General features: G+C 31.5%; 2 pseudogenes; both read right to left on the reverse strand.

Annotated features, from left to right (window-relative positions):
• Window positions 1-6230: 6230 nt before the first annotated feature.
• Window positions 6231-9105, reverse strand: LOC121226381 (G-type lectin S-receptor-like serine/threonine-protein kinase SD2-2; annotated as a pseudogene).
• A 3759-nt stretch (window positions 9106-12864) lies between these two features.
• LOC107914173 (brassinosteroid-responsive RING protein 1-like) lies at window positions 12865-13632 on the reverse strand (annotated as a pseudogene).
• Between the last annotated feature and the right edge of the window lie 7958 nt (window positions 13633-21590).

The following is a 21590-nucleotide window of genomic DNA, read 5'->3' on the forward strand; positions in this document are numbered from 1 at the left end:
AAGGTGACCAGTAAGAACAATTATCATCATGAAGTACCAAATCTCTAAACAAAGCATCACCGCCGAAGCTATAGAAAGCTTAGCAAAACTCCAAGATCCTTAAAAGCTAGCCACGACAACCCGGACCAGCCATCCTTACACCATCCACCACATATATAAGCTGAGCCAAAGCAACCAACCAAGCTGATATATCATAAGCCACCGCAGCACCTGTGGTACCCCATTTGAAGACATTAACAAGAGGAAAATGATTAGGATGTGTCCGACGAAGGCGGCGAAGCCTATCCAGGCTAAGACCCCGACTTTGCTTTGTGCTTGTAAGAACTTTTGGGTGGGGAAATTGATGGCTAATGAGAACATTTGGGGCATGACTTGCATGGTGAATTCTCCGGCGAGGTCGGCAATTGCCAGGTTCTTGACCGAGGAGTTTTAGTAGTGGGGTGGCGTATAAGTAGAGAGGCAACAAGGCGAAACAGGCGGCGAATAAGATTATCCAGGATCGTTGCATGTATATGCCGAGTAAATCTATTTGTCCAGCACCGAATGCTTGCCCACATAGGTCTCGAGAGTGCACTCGCCATTCCTAACTGCAGTTTATAAAAATAGTCACGAAATATATTTAAAAAATAAAATATGATATGTTTTTCAGTGAGCTAATTTCACCGTACAATCTTTAGATTTTAAATTTATTTCATAACTTCAAAATGCTCTAATCAAATCTTTAATATCGTATCAATTAGATCCTTTCATTTAACATAAGTAATAAGTCGAGCATTAAATGTCAACTCAATATTACGTGGTGCATACTTAAATCACGTTAATCGAATAATAAACACATTGATACGTATTGTAATGTAAATTCAAGGGGACACATAGTGACATTGGCCCTCCAAAATTGGTAAAACAGTGAAAAATTATAAAAATACGAGTAATATAATGATAAAATTATCTTTTGACCCTCTAAATTATTTTCCTGCCTTTGCCCCTATTTATATAGACAACTAAATATGATAGTAAAAAAAAATAACCTGCTAAATTTTATTGACACACAAAATATTTTTTTAAAAGGTGAAACCAAATTGTCGTCGCAATAAGTATTTTGTGTTCACAATTTGATTCTCATGTTTCTAATATGCTCAACATCATATCTAAACTGCTATTTAACACATTAAATAATAACTATTTGCTTGAAAGATTTGATTGATATAAATACTATAACCTTAGCAAGGCAACGCATGCAAGACTAGGCCCTTGATTAAAATAAAAATAGCATTTTTGGTCCCTCCTAGAATTAATATTTTAATTTAAGCCTTTTAAACCATAAATTTTTAGAGGTAACCCCCCAAAATTTTATAACAATTTTATGTTGGCTCTACTGACACAAAATTTTGGCTTTGTCCCCGAGCACTATCAATTTAGAATTTGGAACGGTAATGCGGGGATTTTGTTGCAATTAACCCCTTTTTTCAATTGAATTGCACCAAGAAGCTAACCAAATAAAGGAAAGGAAACAACACATAAACGTGAGAGAAGCTAACCAAGAAACCAAATGAAAAATTCGCGACGACCGACAAAGCAATGGCGACAGCCGATAGCTCGATATCGGCCGATATGACCCGCGAAAATGTTGGTGAAGGAGTTGATCCCATAATTGCAACCAAATATTGAACCGCAATAGGAGTTGCAATAGACCATATCTTAGAAGACTCCACAAACAATATGTTCCTACATCCGCAAAGCTTTGTACTGAAGGATAATCCCCTCCTCGATGATTAAACTCGACGGTGCCGGATGTAGCTCGGCAACTTCAAAACAAGGGGTACCGTCGACGATGGCGTAGCATGCAAGTTGGTCCTCCATAAACTAGAAGATGGACTAATTATTGCCTTCCGCTGCATTTTGGCAGCTCGGTACTCTTAGTATTCGCATTTTGGCACAATTTAGTGAACCCTTCTGAGTAAATTTTTCTGGGTTTTTTATTCAAGGGAGTCAATGTGAAGAAAATTCAATTTGTCTTCTTTTGTTTTATACATTTGCTTGTTTTTGTTTTGTGGAAGTTTAGGAAGGTTAGCAAGTGGTGGGATGGCTATAAATTAGGATGACCATGGAAACATCAAACATGAGGACGGGATTTGTTGATCGGTCTTTTTAGCTTCTTAGGAAAGCTTGTTATGTTTTTCAATTTGGTCGTTTGTGTAAATAGTTTTTTGTCCGTGGGGTCCACGATCTTGGTTGCGCAATCCATGGAATAATGTTGTACACCATATAGTTCACATGGTGACGTATAGGGATGGATTCCCAATGGTTAAATTATAATAATTTAGCTTCAATTATTAATTTAGTATTTAAATTAAACGAATCAAAAAATGTTTGACTTGTGTATTCTAGTAAAAACTTTATAGGTACTTAATTGAAATTAAAAAAAGCTTAAGTACTAAATTAAACATAGAAATCAAATTTAGATACGTAACTGGACAAAAATATATAAGTATCAAACTAAAATCGAAGCCAAACTCAGATATTAAAATAGTATACTTATAATTTTGGACTCTCTTATATGCTCAAAGTTTGGATTTAGTTTTTATAGTAATTTGGGCATAATACCATATTTAGTCATCAATGTTTACATCATTTATCAATTTGATCCTTATTCTTCTTTTTAGCAAAATTTGACCATTAGCCTTTGAAAAATAGTCAAATTGTCTCTTTAACGGAAATGTTGGTGTCGCAACCCACATATACTTTATATTGATATGACATTATTTGTCTTATATATCATGTCAACAAATACTTTAAATTTATATAAAAATATTCAAAAAAATAAATATAAAAAGTTCATAAAAATTTAAAAAAAAACATGAACTACATATGAATTTTCATGGGGACTGCTATGTTTAAAAATAGTAAGTATTTTCATTAAAAATAATAATTTGACTCTTTTTAAAAGGTTGATGCCAACTTCGACTCTTTTTAAAAGGTAAAAGGTCAAATTTAGCTCCAAAAAAAAAGAGAGACAAGCTGACAAAAATATAAATATTGAAGACTAAATTTGACATATATCTTTAATTTAACTAATTTGATCATTTTATCTTATAATATCATTTAATTAATTTAAATAGATAACACTGTTAACTATTACAATTAAAATATAAATATGATTATGTATTTTTGTTTTAATCTATATTAGCAAGATAAGTTAGAACAATATTTTAAGAAAATCCATATAAATATTTTAATCAAAATAATTGTATTAGCTATTTGGGTTAACATGTTAGCATACCTAGCCAAGGTCGGGTTCATTACATATCATCAATACTCTATGATTGTAAGCTTTTCTTTAAAATTCGATATCCAAATTTTATTTAATTTTGCTTATATTTGTTGTACTTTACTCGGTCTGATCGACGTACCCAAGTAAAAACATATTACAACAAAAATTAATAATTGATAGATACTTTACTAAACAAAAACTCACTAAATTAAATAACATATAATCAAACATATTAAAATTTGAACACTGTAAGGACCTAATTGTGAAATTCAAGCATGTATAGGATCGAATTATAAAATCTTAAGGTTTATAGGTCAATAATGAAAATCTATAGTTGGTATCGATATGAATCGATACCTTTTTGAAAATTGATACCAAATTCATTATTGTTTTCTTTGCAAACAAAGGTATTGATAAATATTTTAAGAAAATCTATAGTTGGTATCGATTGAATCGATACCTTTTGAAATTGATACCAAAATTCATTATTGTTTTCTTTGCAAAACAAATGTATTGATAAATATTTTATGGTGTCGATATTTTATGCAAAAGTATCGATAGCCAAATAAAATTGATACCATTTTGGTATCTTGATTGTTTTAAAGTTGTTCATGTAGTCATGTATCAATATCAAATGCCAAAATATCGTACCTAAATTCAAAATGGTAAAATCTATCTTTAGAAAGTTCATTTTTACTAGATTCACCTATCAAGTTAGAAACTATAATATCTTCCAATTAAATACTTAAATGTCAACCAATATGCCTCAAATAGCACCTCAATAATCAAGCTAATCATGACACAATCAACATTCCATATTTGATTTTCATCTATCTAAATAACCTAGACACAAAGGCTACCTAAACATTCAAATAGGTCATAACATAAAAGTATTCTTGACTAAACTCATGCTAAGATACCAACTAAGTACATCATAAAACCCAACTAAGCTCAACCATCAACAAGCATAATGTCTAACATATACCATCCCATTCATGAAAGCATTAAGCAATTAACTAAGAAACTATCATGCTAACCACAATTTGACCATTTCTTTTACACTTATACATATTCACATAGTACTCAAAATACCATCATGCTACAAAATAATTATATCAATCAAAGATACCCTAGGTACATGCTAAGACCAAAATAGAAACATCACCAACACTTGAGGTCGGTATCGTTACTGGATGCTGAGTTGATACTAGAACCACTAGGTACTTAACTTGCGCATGAGAAAAAATAAACGTATATAACTCATGGTGATCCTATAAATCTGAATAATTAAACATAATATAAAACATTTAATTATATGACTAAAAAGTAATTGCAATGAGAATAATTCAAATAGACATATATTTTTCATTCATCTTTTATAACTTCAACATTCAATTCAATCATAAGCATTTCATGGTTCATTATACTTTTATTTTTATACATTCATTGGAAAAAGAATATTTAAAATCTCACAACTTCCTTATTTCCATTCAATTCACATACCATAATTTCAAATTTCCATTGTCATTTTCAATTTCTATCTCTTTCTTTTATTTTCCCTATTAACTTGACTTGGACTCATATACACGGATCAATCAACACAACAAATTTTGACACCCAGTGCATATTATACGAATTTTGAGTTTGAAAGAATAACCCGATCCTTGAATGAGTCCAGTCCTAAAGATTTTTGGAACCTTTTAGTTTAAAGGCTTAAAAGTGTGGGGTTAGCTAGACCTATTCATAGGTCAAGTTATTTGTCCAAACTCAAAAGTTCACCTGAATTTAGGAGGGTTTAAGCAAAAAAAATTAGGCCTGTTTAAAATATGCGTCGAACTTAAACTAGAGCACCAAAGGCTTGAGTCCAGCCACTTTTTTTAGTTTGTAATTTTTTATATATTATGTAATTTATAACACATAAAAATTAAAGCTATAATACTACTATAATATAATATTAAAAATGTTAAGATGACTATATATAATTTTAGTAAATTAAAAAGGCTTAATGACAATTTAGCTACTAACGTTTACATGTTTTGTCAAAATGTCCCTAATTGTATTTTTAAGCCTTTTTTAACCGTCAACGTTTGTTTTATTTTTTTTCTAACTGCATTTTCTAAAAGATTTTATGAAAGTACTGTTAAATAATTAAGAGGATGATATGGAATATTTTAATGAGATGTAATTTATTACTTAGCTAACTCAATAAATAATTATATTTATTTTGATTACGTTTATTTTCTTTAAATTAAGAGTTATTTTTTTAACTTCATGAACTATTTATTTTATTATTTTCCACATGTAATTATTTTATTGAGTTATTTAAGTATTAAATTACATATCATTAAAAATATTCCATGTATGAAATTCCACATCATCCCATTAACTTTTTTAACCATATTTTCATTAAATTTATTAAAAAAAGCATTTGAAAAAAATAACAAAGGCAAGGCTGATGGCTAAAAGAGGTTAAAAAATACATTAAAGTCATTTTGACAAAACATTTAAACGTTAGTGGCCAATTTGTTATTAAACCAATTAAAAGTTTATAAAATAATATAAGCGAACTTAAAATGGGCTTAAACAAAATTTTAAAACTATATTTCAAGCTAACCCGAGCTTGAAGAAATATAAAATATATGAAAATTATATTTAAACTCGACCCGAACAATTAACACTAGCCATGGTAATATTTTTGGGTCGAAATCTAGAAGCTGCCACCATGGGAAACGGAGCTCAATATCCGACTACATTCCAAAATGGTCAAGATTTTAGGTTCCCACAGATCAACCATGAACGCCTAAAGTTTTGGATTTAGGTAAGAATCACTAAAAGTCTACTATAAATTGTCAATAAAAAGGAGATAATGACTCTTTTGGAATCCAATGACATTACACTATATTGGTAAAGCAAAAGCAAAAAGAGGGTGATGCAATGCAAGTGTTGGCAATGATGATGGTGGTGTCATTTGCACATTATTTTGATGTCAAAGTTGTAATCATATGCCAATGTCCCCAAAGTTGAAATTAGTGATTCACTGAACAAAAATTTGGGAATTTTAATGTTGTTGAAGCCCATACATAAGTTACTAGTATGGAACTACATTTATCATTCGATTAGACTTCCGAATTTTGGTTCCAACGGAGAAGAGAGGTTACTAAGAGATGATCGTGAACCAGCACTTGAAAACCCAACGTTGTAGTCAGAGCATCCATCAACTTTTGACATGCCGGAATTTGTTCCAATTCCGTGATAAGATTCGCCTGCAACTATTGCTTGTATTAGTTTTGGTGGTGGAGGGATGGTCACTTCCACCACTCCTTCTAACATCTTTACTACCATGCCCATTGTAGGCCTCATTTCCTCATCATCTTGTATACACCATATTGCTACCAATGCAAGACGGTTGGCCTCCTCTAAATTGTATGCAACACCAAGCCTACTATCCACGATTGCAGCAACATTGCCCTCAATTATTCGACGTGCTGCCCATGGAGGGAAAAACCATTTCTCTCCATCCCTTCCTTCATTGAATGCATTGCCATTCCCTGCGGATTGTGGTGCTTGCACGTTTCTACGGCCGCCGATTATTTCCAACAATGTCATCCCATAGCTATAAACATCAGCTTTTGGGGTAATAGCCATACCGGATATCCATTCTGGAGCGACATAGCCCCAAGTACCCCTCATTGTAGCTAATACCCTACTAAAATCCCTTCCAACAAGCTTTGCTAATCCGAAATCCGATACTTTCGCAATGAAATCACTATCCAAGAGAATGTTTTCTGGTTTGATATCGCAATGAATGATGCAATCCCTGCATTCCTCGTGCAAATATGCTATGCCCTTTGCAGTGCCAACCGCCACCCGAAACCTCACATCCCAACACAAATTAGGACTATCCGGTATTAAAAATGCACTCAGAGGACCATTAGGCATGTAATCGTAAACCAACAATCTATGGGAATTCTCGGAACAAAACCCTCTGAGTCTCACAAGATTAACATGTTGAATGTTGCCGATAGTGCACACCTCGGCCCGAAATTCTTTCTCACCACTCCCCGGCCTTTCAAGGCGTTTAACAGCAACAACAGTCGAATCCGATAACTTGCCTCGAAAGACCACCCCGAATCCACCATGACCTAGTTTCTCTGAGAACCCCCGAGTCACACCATTGAGTTCTTTATAAGTGAATACCTTGAGATTCAACCCGGGGCAAACACCATCGTCATCATATCTATCTTTCCTCTTGTAATCTATTATCTTTTTAAAAACCAACAAAATCATTCCCATGAACCCTAAAGCAACAATGGACCCAACAACGCTACCAACGAAAACCATAGTTCTATGCACATTTTTCTTCACAATTCCTCTCGGAACCCTAATGTAAAACACATCCTTTTTTAAATCATTAGAGCTTGAATTTCTCAAATTCAACAAAGACCCATAACATTCTTACATGTATTAGACCCTCGTTATGATACAATCCAATACAAGAACAATTACTCAAACAAGACTTTTCACAAATACTCCTAGTACCTTGAAACGACACCGTTTTCCCTCCATCAAACCTCACATCACCTATTTCATTAAACCCATCATTATCAGCACAAAGACCACCACTTTCTCGCCGGCAACCACCGGTAAAATCCCCATATCCCCACTCTCTCTCATTAAAAGGCCTAAATCCATTAACACAAGCACAAGGTTTTAACGTTGTACTTACAAGACAAGACGCGAAATCGCCGCACAAACCATAGACTCCACACTTATCCTCCGGCACCGACCAAAACATGTTCCAACTCTCTGTCTCCGCCGACCATGTGTATTGTTTCAGCTGCCCGTTGACATCAACCTGGAACCTCGTCAAAGGCGGTTCAACACTGCCGTCTAACGATCTTTCCGTGTACCCAAACGACGCCGTCGGCAAGAAAGGGTCGGAGAAACGGAAGTTGTAAATGTACGGGATTGTCATTTGCGGGACATCGACGAAAGCTTTTCCGGTCCAGTTTCCGGTAGACCAATACACATTGATCGAATTATGAACGAGCTCGAACTCGTTGAACAATTGAGGATTTAGCCTCAAAGAGAAAAGCCCCGGTGATGGGTCGAACGAGCTCTTCCATGAAGTTAAAGCTTGCTGGGCGGTTAAATTCATGTCCGGCAACCATGTATCCGTCGGAAAATCAAAGCTTTGCCATACTTTTAACCCATTTGAAGAATACAAAACGAGATTCCCAGTCTCTAAAAAAACAAACCTTTTCGCTTTTTCAACGTTGTCGCTCTGCCAAACGACGGAATCCGGCGATTCCTTCACCACCAACCGCCCAGTTCCGGTGATTTCCAGTGAAGATCCGGTGATATTTTTTATGGGTTTTTCACGATTCGCAACCCAAACCCGGGTTTGAGTCGGGATCGAAGAGTACCAAATTCCTAAATACCAATCGGATTCACCATTTATGGTGAAAAAACCCAGTTCGAAAGTGCGGTTAACGCTAAGAATAGTTGCGTTTCCTTTGAGAATCACAACAGTGGACTCCATTTTTGTAGCTTGGGAACTGGTTTTCAATGTTTCTTCATGTGAAAAGGGGGGTTTTGAAGAAGGGTCATTTGGTGAAGAATTAGTGACAAAGATTGCATTTTGGGTGTGAAATGAAAGGAGTAGAAGGAAGAAGATGAAGGAAAGAGAAGACATGAAACAAAGGTTTGAGAGCTTATAGTGTTTGGTCTGAAATTAAAGGATAAGAGTTGGTTCTCGTAACAAAGGTTGTAGGTAGGAATTAGTAAAGCAGAGCATTAAGTTGGATTCGAATGAGAGAAAGAGACAAGACAATGGTGGATTATTTTCTGGCTTAAACTGTAAATTTAGCTTAGTAAATTCTACAGTTTGGGTCATTCAACTTTCATAACTTTTCATAATGTTGATAATTTGGGTATTACGCAATGTTTTTGTAGATTCATTTTAATATATTTTTGAAAATTGAATTCTTGCGAAATGTTGAGTTATTCAATTGTGGAGATGAAATGTAATTTTTTTAATTTTATGTAAAGATTAAACTTTTGCTGTAAAACTCATGCTTTCCCCTTTTTAACGAAAAATAAAATAAATAAAAAGATAAAATGATTTTAAACCTCAAATTTTATTAGGAAAAAACTTAAATTACTTTTAAAAATGAAAAAATAAGATGATTTGTTAAAACCCAGATTTTTCTTGTAAAAACCTAAGATTTTCTCTATAAAATCCAGGCCCTTTCCCTTTATCCAAAAAAAACTAAAATTAATTAACTAAAATGAGCGTACATTGCCTAGCCCCATCGGTAACCAAATAAACCCAGTTGGCAACGGTGGTGCCCCTTTTATGCAATTTTTATTTTGATTTAAGTATTTAAAACATTTTTACATTAAAAATAATATTTAAATTATCATTTTATTTAAAAAGTCTATGAGATTTAATTAAAATATATAACGTGTGATATTTTTATAAGCTTGTAAGTGAAAGATAGACAAAATTAATAATTTCAACAAATAAGGTTTTTTTTTTTTAAATCTTAATAATGACTAAAAGCTGCCTATAGTGGACCAACACTAAACAACCAATGAAAAGATGGAACTTTTTGGAAATATAAGCATTAGCTGGACCAGTCTACTCTAATATGAACTCAATTCAATTGAAGGACCTAATTTTAAATTTTCAAATTTTAAATAATTTGAAATTATTCAAAAAAATTTGGAGTAAATTGTATCAAAGGTTACAAAATTATTAATGAGTTTACGTTTTAGGTATTTAATTTCAAAAAGTTATAAAATAGTCATTTCTAAAGTTTTTATATAAATTATTGGGGTTAGAGAACTTCAAGAGATGATTTGACGAGATCAATAAGGTGGATCAATATGGATCGACGAATAAAAAAATATATCTTATGTTCAAGTCTATTTGACGATTAATGTTAAAGATTGAAAAAGAAAATTATTTGAATTTTGATTATAGATTCATAATATTCAAGTTGTTTTAAAAAAAATTAAATTGTAAAAAAAAATCGATTAATACAGATGATGCGAACAGAGAAATTAGAAGCTAAAACTTTCAGAAAAAATTAAAAAAAAAGTAAATTATTCTATAAACAAACTTGATTTAATTTCTCTTGTAAAAATATTTTTCATCCTTTGTTGTTGTGTTTTACAATTTCTTTTAATTTTTTAAGTCTAATTTCAAAAATAATAAAATAAGAAAATTGATTCAATTTCAAAATATACAATCATCAGTCACTAAATTCAAGACATAATTTCCATAAAGTTGAAAAAAACACCTACCTACTTTGAATTTTTTTGTATAATTAGTTTTCTCAAGTGGTTGCAAAAATGGTCTTTCTATTTGCCAAAAATTATATTTTTTTCAACTTAAGGGGACCATGGAGGTTCTAGAATCCTTAACTAGCCATCTCTTTATTATATTTTAAATAATTGTGCTCATTTTTGACCATTTTTTAAATATATAAGAATTTTTACAAATTTAAGGTTTGATATCAATAAATGAATTACGAGAATCTTTGTACTAGAAATCAAATTACATTTTACCCTTTTTATTTAAAAAAATATATAAATTAATCTCTATACATTATATTAAAAAGTAAACTGATCATTTTGTTAAAAATTCTATTCATCTTTATTGTTAAAAACTGCTCATTGTACGTTAGCATAAAGTACACTTGGCATGCCACATGTATTTTATTAGTCACATCAATTTTTAACTGTATAAATAAATGAAACTTTTAAGAGAAATAATTAATTTGTTCATTGATCTAATGTACATAGTCTAACTTTAAAATAAAACAAAATATAATCTAACTCATACTATAGGAGCCTTTATGATACTTTTACCTCGATATCCACTCAAATTTAAGTAACATAACTAGTTGTTAGTAGCTTTATATTGAAAAAATTGTTAAAAGATTCTGGATGTAATTTGATTGCATAATGAAAAGAGATTAAAAATTTCCAAAAGGAGAGTAAAAAGTGTTTACAAGTTGGGGTTCCCCATCTCCCCCACTATAAAATAGGGCAAGTTGCTCGTAAGCTTATTCCTCAAAATTTTTAATAGAGAATTCAATTTATCACATTTCAAAGTTCGATTTTCAAAATTAAAAACTCATTCTTACTTAATCAGAATAGATCAGAACGTATCGATTTCGAGTCTACCTAATTTCATTTTCATTGTAATCCTAAAAATTGTTCAACCATCAGCTTAATTGTAACTTACTCTAAAACCTTAACTTAAAGTTGGGGTAATTTACTAAAAAGCAATCTTAACAACCCCACAATAATTTTTTAATAACTAAAACAAGAAACATCGTTACCTTTTTCTCTTCTCCTTTTAAGGAAGATGACAATACTTGTTATGATACAATTTTACAAAAAAGAAAAAAAGAAATTTAACCACGAAATAATTATCCCATATAACAAAAAAAAAAGAAAAGAAAATAAAATCCAAGCAAAACATGATTTGTAACATTCAAGTTGTAAGAACCATAAATGGAGAAACTTTTTATCCCTTTTTTGCTTTTTAGTTATGCACCAAATGCCCTAAAGTTGATTATGAGTTTGGTTAAATTTCAATTTCAATTTAGAAATAGATTATTCAAATTTTTATATTATAGTATTATATATTAACTTTTATATGATATAGACTACTGATATATAAATATAAAATGTAGTCTTTTTTACTCTTTTTGATTTAATAATTGTTAAATTGAATTATATAACTTTTTGTATTAATAAAATTTCACATAACCTCATGGAATAAAAATATTGAGCATGGAAATCTTAAAAAAAATTTAGCCGCTCAATTTTTTAAAATCAAATATTAATTTTATCAGCGACGACATTAACCTCCAAACTGGTTGTTGGTCCACTCTATTTTATTTCACTGTAATCTTTTATTTATATTTTAACTTTAGTTTTAATCCATTCTATTTTCTTTGAAAACTTTGGTGGTTATTATTTTAATCAACACTATCGAAGTTTTGTTGTTATTCAACCTATTTTCTCTTAAATTTGTCATGGTTATTATTTATTTTATTTTCTCGAAATGTTTTTGGTTTTAATTTTTAATTTATAATCATGTTCTAGCATAAAATTTGTCAAGATAAGGTATTAAAAATTATTCTCAAAAAACCTTCTCTTCTTATTATATGTCATGTCTTTGCATTTTTATTTTCATGGTTTTTATTAATAAAAATATTTTACTCAAAAACATGTTGAACGTGACCTAAGTAGGGATGTTCAAACTTCGGTTAAAACTAAATTAACCGATTTAATTCGATTAATCGATTGGTAGCCTAACTTAGTCCAGTCAGAAGTCGATTAATGAATTTTTAAAATTTCAATTATATAGTGTTTCAAGACATAAAATTTCGATTATTTTAATTAACTTTCAAGGAAAAAACATATATATCGGTTAATTTCAATGTATTTTCTTATATGTTTTTAAAAAAAATAAAAACATATAAATTTCGATTAATTTAATCGATAATCAATAATGTATAATAAAAAATAAAGAAAATAAAATGCGAGCAAAATTATAGGTATAAAAAGAGTAAGAAAAAATAAAATGGTGGATTTTATTGAATTCTTAAGAACCCAAAAATCATATTTTTAACCTAAAACTTATCAAATTCTTTTCGAATATATAAAATTTAGCCTAAAAAGGGGATAATCTTTTGATCCGTGTACATTTATAATGTACAATTTTTTTCACTAAACTAAATGGATAACACAAAAATTTACAACCCGGCAACGGAACCGTACTCACTGTAAAAATCGACGATTCCAGAAGCTGCCCAGAGCCGTTGATTAAACTCAGCTTGCATCTCATCAGGTACAAACGATGTCCTACAAAGCGGACACGTCACCTGATCGTGATCCATCCAGCGGTCTAAACACGTTCTATGAAAAACATGCTTACAATTCTTCAACCACCTGATCTCTTCCTTTCCTTCGAACTCGCACAAGCAAACGGCGCAACTCTCCGGCGGATCACCACCACCGACCAACGCGAGTTCCTCGAACTTTACGACGGGTAGGATTTCACGGATCAAGAGAGCGGATACCGGCGGTTTAAAAGGTGTGGTTCGGGTCGGGTTTTCCGGCCAAACGGTGTCGGTTTCGAGGAAATCGGAGAGTCCGAGGTAATTAAAAGTGAGAGGATTAGGTTTCTGATGAAACCCAAAAACGATAGCGTGTGAACGAAGAATTTGGGTACGAAAACGTCTGTGTAAACCACAGGGAATCCCATTGATGAACAAAAAAATAATAATAACAGAAAATTAAAAAAAAAACAGAATAAATTATAAAGAGAGCTATTGATTTGGGTATTTATAGAGAGAAAAAAGAGGAAAAACGAGTGAAGGAGATAGATAAAAAGAAAAGGAAGCTTCTGCTTTTTTTCAGTACTAAATTCTAACTGATCGAGTCACCGGCTGTGACGTGGGTAGGGAATTTTTGGTGGCGCGATGAAAGGCCTAAATATGAGTTTGGTCCCTTTACTTTGTTGAAATTTGGTGAAAGTACCTAGGAGATCCCCGTATCAAATTAGTTCCTCTATTATTAAATACATCAATTTAGTCCATATAATATTAAAAAGAATCAAATAAAGCCAAATTGAAATAGAGTTAACATTTACTATTTGAAAAACATCCTCTACTTTTTAACGAAGGTAATATTTTTAAAATTCTTTTTTATGATTTTGTAAATGAAATTTTTTGTTTGGAATTGAATCGCAATTGAAAAAATAATTAAAGATATTTTTATACAACAAATGTTAAATTTGTTACAATTTGAACTTATTCAATTCTTTTTAATAGTATAAGGACTAAATTGATCCATTTAATAATAGAGAGAATAGCTTGATATGGTCCATATAATATAGGGATCTTCCAAGTGCTTTAACCATTGAAATTTCAAATTTAATTTTTCCATTTTAATTCCGGATTAAATTTTTTTTTGGGGTAATGTTAGTGCAAATATAAATATAAGCACAAACATGATGTAATTATATACATGTCTCAACAACTACAAAACCAATACACGGTACAAATGGCTAAAGAACTAAAATATAACAAAACAAAACTTACACATGGCGACTACTCACGGTGAAACTGGAGACTAATTTATTGCATTTATAATATAATATAACTCAAATTTAAACAAATTAATCCATATGGCATGCATTTTTAATAAAAGAGAAAGAGGTTACCCATCTATCATTATTAACGGTGTTAATTGTTTGGATCTATTATCCAATACTATAAGAATAGAAGATATCAAATTAAAATAAAAGGACCAAAATTAAAATTTTAACAAAGTAGAGGGACCAAACCAAGAAATAGACCTAGAGTGAAACAAGGAGTAAACTAAGGCTACCCACTATAAAGTAAGAATATGTAAGAAAAATAGCACACGTGTCACGTGGCGTAAATGGAAGGGGTGAGGAAGTGAGTGAAACGCGGGATACGCCAAATCCACCAATAAATAATTAAATAAATTAATAATTATTTTATAAGTATATCAATTACTAATGGGTATTATATTTTAAAAAATAGAATATAAATTACAACAGCACTTTGGTAGAATGCTGGATTTGATGTTAATTAAATTTTGATTCCATTTTTTTTTTATTGTATCATGAGTTTAGTTGATAATATAATAAAGAGTTAATATATTATTTGGTATTCATATTTAGTTTTAATGTTTAATTTAATATTTGAGTGTTTTGTTTTAATTTAATATTTAAATTTAATTTTAATATTCAATTGACATTTAGGGTCTGTTTGATTGGCAGTAAAATGTTTTCCGTAAAATGATTTCTGGAAAATGTTTTACTTTTCTGTAAAATGACTTACTGGAAAATATTTTCTGGTGTTTGATTGAATCTGTGTAAAATATTTTCCGCTGTTTGACAGATTTCCTGAAAATATTTTCCGGAAAAGTTATTTTTACATATATTAATATATATTAATAATTTTTTATATTTTAAATTGTTTTTACATATATTGCAATGATTTATTTATAATAATACTCAATAATAAGCTACAATATTGATCGTTATAAATTGAAAAAATATTATCCACAATGAGTACTAGTAAGAATATTGAATAATTATAAATTGCTTCGAAACCATAATGAGTACTAGAAATAATATTATCCAAATACATAATTAGTAGTACACCACATAATAACAACATTGTCCAAGTGCATAATATTACACCACATAAAAGTATCAATATCTTCAACCCTGAGAAAATTTTTGAAGCCAAATTTTTCTATGCTTCTTATTTTTAACTAAAAACATTTTGGCCTCTGATTCATGACTCCCTAGATAATCACACACAGAACACAAGAATTCATCATCAAATCCTTCTTCCTCCATCGACATCACTTGTTCGTAAAGCTGTGCTGTCTTGTCGGCAGTAAATTGTTTCAAAGCATTAGCAATTTCGCCAAGTTGCTCACCCACAAATTTAATTTGTTCATCAACGAGACTTTCTTGACCACTTTTTCTTTTACGTTTGGATGTGCCAGATGAAGATACATTTGTTCTTACCTCTTCAGCCTCTTCATTGTCGCAGTCTACAGGCATTGAATCTTCATTACCATCATCCAAATCTATGTCAGCAAATGTTCTAGCAAAACTCCCTGTTGCCATATCTTTGCCAACAACCACAGCCATTTCATCATAATGATCAATGCTTTTATTCAAAAATGGTTCATACTTCTTGTGTGTCTGTTGGATATTAAACACAATTAGAATAACAAGTAAAAAACAATTGAAATATACTTAACATATATATACATATATTACCATCACTGTTGCATCGTATGTTGCTCTATCACATGTGATCATTTTCATGTTATCATCCCATCCAAAACCACTTTCACCTCGAATTTTGCATATAATCTGCCACTGGTTTTTTACTGTCCTCAAATGATTTTCCACGTGCTTCGTATCGCATTGGACTTGGAATCTAGAAGAAATGGCGTCAGCAACTCGATTAATAGAAACTGATTTGAAAGTATTAGAAGGCTTATTTCCTTTTCGAGCCTCCTCTGCTAGAATTTCAAGGAAAACATGTTCCATCGGTTTTGTCCACCTGAATTGCTTGGAGGTCCCTTCTTTGTTGCCCTTACCCATTCTACATAATAATTGTCATTGTCAATAATTTCAATATCCAACAAGCTTAAAACATAATAATCAATTCAATATCCAACAATGTTAAAACATAATCAATATCTAACAAATTCAAGACATATATCAAAATCCAACAATCTAAAATTTGACAATGTTATTATCCAACCAACATTTACAAAAAAAAACATCAGTCTAAAACATACATAACATAGAAATAATAACCCTAAGCCCTAAATCTACCTAATATTTCTAGCCATATAATCAGTCCACATAGTTTCTGCAATCTCATCTCTCTTAGCAGACCATTCTCTTGCTTCTTGTCTTTCTTCTCGCTCCGTGAGAGTTTGTATTATCGAATCAAACTCAGACTCATCGTATAATCCTTGATTAAGTAAATCACTAGGATCAACTCCAATTATATGATTATGAATTATACAACAAGCCAAAACTATATCTACTTGAGTTTGAAAATTCCAAAATGGTTCAGCATCTAATACACGAAACCGTTTCTTCAAAATCCCAAAAACACGTTCAACAGTGATCCGTAATGATGAATGTCGAAGATTAAAGAGTTCCTTTGCATTTTCAGGCTCTTCAGCACCAAACTCTTTTAAATGATATCGAACACCACGATATGGGGTAATACATCCAATTCGGATGCCATATCCAGCATCAGCAAGATAATATTTACCTACAATTTTACAATACGTAATTAATACTGATAAACTATGAGCTTACTGGAACTATTTGTGATAAATATTACCTTCTGGAATTCTTAATCCTCTTGGGCGTGAAAGTGCATCACTTAAAATACGAGAATCATGTGCACTACCTTCCCAACCAGCTAGAACATAGGCAAATTTCAAAACAAATGTAATGGCAGCCAATACATTTTGTGTCGTCCCCCCTTTACGGCTACGAAATCTTCCTTGCATGCTAAGTGGAACCGATGCACGAATATGAGTTCCATCTAATGCTCCAATACAATCTTTAAAATAAGGATAAAACCTTGGATTGTTTCTAATTTCACTAGGAGTTGACTCATCAGGTAATCTAATAACTAGTCTATACAATTTCAAAATAGCTCTCAATACAACCCTAAAGTAATGGTGAACTGTCTGAATTGATCTATAATATCTAGATCCAATCACTCGAAACCTTACATTATGACCAATTATATGTAAAAATATAACTACTTGCTCCCTAATATCGACAGATTTAGACGATTGTAACAAATTATTCGTACTAAGAATATCACATAAATTAAAAAAGGCGATCGGTCTCATCCTTATTATATCAATGCAATGCTGGTCACCACTATATAAAATACTATTAATATAGTTTTCTCTTTCATAATCTCGATTCACACGAGGGCGAGAAGCAATTTCCTTCCTAGTTTCTAATTTTTTAATCCAAAGAGCCCCAAAAGCTAAAACTGAAGCCACAACTCCGGCAATTGCCATTTGATTTTGATTACGATCCATCTACACAAAATAATGCCACACAAATATATGATCACTACTACAAAAGATGCAAGATTTTCATAAGATCACATAAAGTTACCATGACTAAAAAAGTGCATACATACATATCAAGCTAATTATAATTGCCCAATAATAATTTTTTAAAGTAGCACTTAAATATTGATCATAGTTAATACAATACTTGTAACAACCCGGTTTTGACCCTAATCAGAATAGTGGTTTCGGGACCACAAATCTGAATTAGAAAAATATTATTAATATTATTTTGTGTGTTTATTTCGTGTGCATTTGATTGTGTAAAATTTTCGTGTTTTAATTTCGTCGTTTAAGTGTCCGATTTAATAAAAGGGTTTAATCGCGTAAAATAAAAGTTAAAGGTTAAAATTTAAAAGCACCTATTTGTAGTTGTCTTTTTAAGTGGGAGGTCTAAAGATGTAATTAGACCAAGATTTAGTTAGTGGGTGGTATATGCCAACATTGCCCTTAAGTTATGTAATTTATAATTTATTTAATTAAGGTTAATTTAGTCATTAAGTAAATTATAATATTATAACTAAAATAAGTCATAAAAAGATGAATATGTTCATCTTTGTTAGCCGAATATTGGAAAGGAAGAAACCATCCATGGTTTCTTAAGTTTCGGCACTTTCATAGCAAAATTAAGGTATGCTTTGGTTTTGGTTTTTGATAATTTTTACGTTTTTGAGATCGTTGCTTTGAATACTACCCGACCCATGCTTGAATTTCTAATTTTAATGAATATTTTGAGTTATGCCATTGATGAATATTTGTGTTTTGTGATGTTTGATGATGAATAATGGAAGATATGTCTTAGATTAACATGTTTTGTCTTGGGATTTTTGATGAATTTGAGTATTTAGGGCTAAATTGTGAAAATAAATTTTTGAGGGACTAAAATGTGAAATAAATGCAATGTGTGGACTTGTATGAGAACCATGAATATTCGGCCCTTGTGTGTTATGGGCAAATTTTGTGTATTTGGTGTTTTGTGCAAAAAGGACTAAATTGCAAAAAGTGCAAAATATTAGGGGCAAAATGGTAATTTTCCCATTTATTTATTGTTGGACTCAAATGAATGTTTTGATGAATAAAAAGGTTAAATTTGACTATGTTTAGATCAAGGAACGAAGAAAACGAATTTGGATCGGGGGAAGTCGAAGGTAATCGAATAGTCGATCGTGTTTGCTGATATCCGAGGTAAGTCTATTAGCAACTAAAAGTTATTAAGTTAATATTTATACATGCATACTAATTTTATCTTATGATTGAGCTATAATTTAAAGTATAATAGTTGAATAAACTTTGGACTATAGATATTGTATATAACATGTTCGAATATACAAGTATGATCTTGTATAAATTATTGGATTAATCAAAGGTATGTATAAGATATAGGTATATATATATATATGGTTTGAATGATTATATAAGTATGTATATATATATATAAAGTCGAATAAGCATGCAAATATACATGTAGGTGTTGTGTATTGAATTTAGTTATGTCATTATATAAGTATGCGAGGATTGATTGTGCATTTATATATGTACAAGTTTTTGTTTTGAAATTGAGTATGAAATTATACATTCATATGGTAGATTCGAATATGTATAAATGCACATGTATAATTCTTGAATCGAAATTTGGTACGGAATTATATATGTATGTGAAAGTTTCGATTTTGTATGTATATTCACGTAAAAGTTTTTGAATGGTAGTGAAGATATGAAATTGTTAGTTTGAATTATTATAAAGTGATTGAATGTAATACAGACGTTACGTCTAGCAGGCTTAATGCCGGTGAAGTAATTCAGACTTTAAGTCTAGCAGGCTTAATGCCGGTGATACATTTCAGACTATATGTCTAGCAGGCTAAGTGCCGGTGTACTGAATCAGGCTTTAAGCCTAGCAGGCAAAATGCCGGTGAATCTGTTTAAATTGTGTTAGAATATGCAATGGATATATCTATGATTTGTGATTATATGAAATCGATGAATACATATGTACATTAGATATATGTGATTGCTGAATTTATAAATGCATATGGTGATATGTGGTAGTTAAACATATATATGTTGAGCCTATGTGTTTGATAATTAATCATGTATGCATTTGAGATATATATATATATGTGTGTATTTCGAATGTATGTGTTACCTAAGTATTCAGGTATAAATTCATAATGAGTATATTTATAGACAAACAAATATAAGATGTGATTGATGTATATATATTGTGTTAGATTTGAATTGATTTAGAACTTACCATGAGTGTACATATACAATCGGTTTGATATGTATATAATATGTATATATATGCTCGGTGGTATACATTCAATTGTAATGTTGTTTTGTATAATATATATATTAAACTGAATTCATCCGACAGGTATACATATCTGACTATAAATGAAATGGTCTGAGTAGAATAATGTATGAATGTTAGTTGGTTGTGTTAGTTGAAATTTCAGTAGAATAGATTAAAAAGGTTATAATAATTATGTGTTTATAATTATACATTTAGTTATGCTGGAGACTTACTAAGCTATAAAAGCTTACTTCGTTTGCTTTCGTTCATTCGTTTTTATAGATTTGGAGACGCGTTACGAGCTCGGGGATCATCAGCACAGTCCATCACACTATCGACTTCTTTTGGTATTTTGTTAAATATTTGAACTCGATCTTATGGCATGTATAGGCTTGATAATGTTTTGGTTAGTTTTGAATCCTATTGTGTAAATAGCAATGTGAAAAGAGTTTAGTTTCCATGCTTGAATTTGATTTTATATGTTCATGAATTGGACTTGCATTTGGAATTAGATATTAAAGTTATGTTTATGTGAGCTTGGTTTCGTAATGCCTCGTAACCCTGATTCGGCGACGGAGACGGGTTAGGGGTGTTACATTTTATTGGTATCAGAGCTACGGTTTAGTCGATTCTTGGACTAACGTAGCATGTATGAGTCTAGCTATACATGCCATAATTTTTATATCGAGATAGTGTGATGACTGCTGATGACTAAAAATGTGTTTTCGTATAGTAATGGATCCCGATCGAGCCGTAGCCGATGATGTTGAGAGTATAGCGCCCGCTCCCACACAAGGGACAGAGCCGGTAGATTCTCGACCGACCTCGAGTAACCAGGAGGGAGAGGCTAAACAAGCCTTCTACCAAATGATGAATGACTGGTTTACTCATTATGTCCGAACTAATCCGGTTACACAACAACCTCCACCCCCGACTAATCCATCTTCGATTCCTGTTATACCCCAAGTAAGTGATCCGATGAGATTACTTAAGCCTCCGGTTGACAAAATTCGAAAACACGGGGCCGAAGAGTTCAGAGCTACTGATGATGATGATGCTGAGCGAGCTGAATTCTGGCTTGATAATACTATTCGAGTGTTTGATGAGTTGTCTTGCACCCCTGATGAGTGCTTGAAATGTGCCATATCCTTGCTACGGGACACTGCATATCACTGGTGGAATACACTAGTATCGGTGGTTCCGAAAGAGCGAGTGACCTGGGAATTCTTTCAGACTGAGTTTCGTAAGAAATACATCAGCCAGAGATTTATTGATCCGAAACGTAAGGAATTTCTTGAACTGAAACAGGGTCGTATGACAGTG

This window comes from Gossypium hirsutum, unplaced genomic scaffold, assembly GCF_007990345.1.
Source record: "Gossypium hirsutum isolate 1008001.06 unplaced genomic scaffold, Gossypium_hirsutum_v2.1 scaffold_147, whole genome shotgun sequence".
NCBI classification, from domain to species: Eukaryota; Viridiplantae; Streptophyta; class Magnoliopsida; order Malvales; family Malvaceae; genus Gossypium; species Gossypium hirsutum.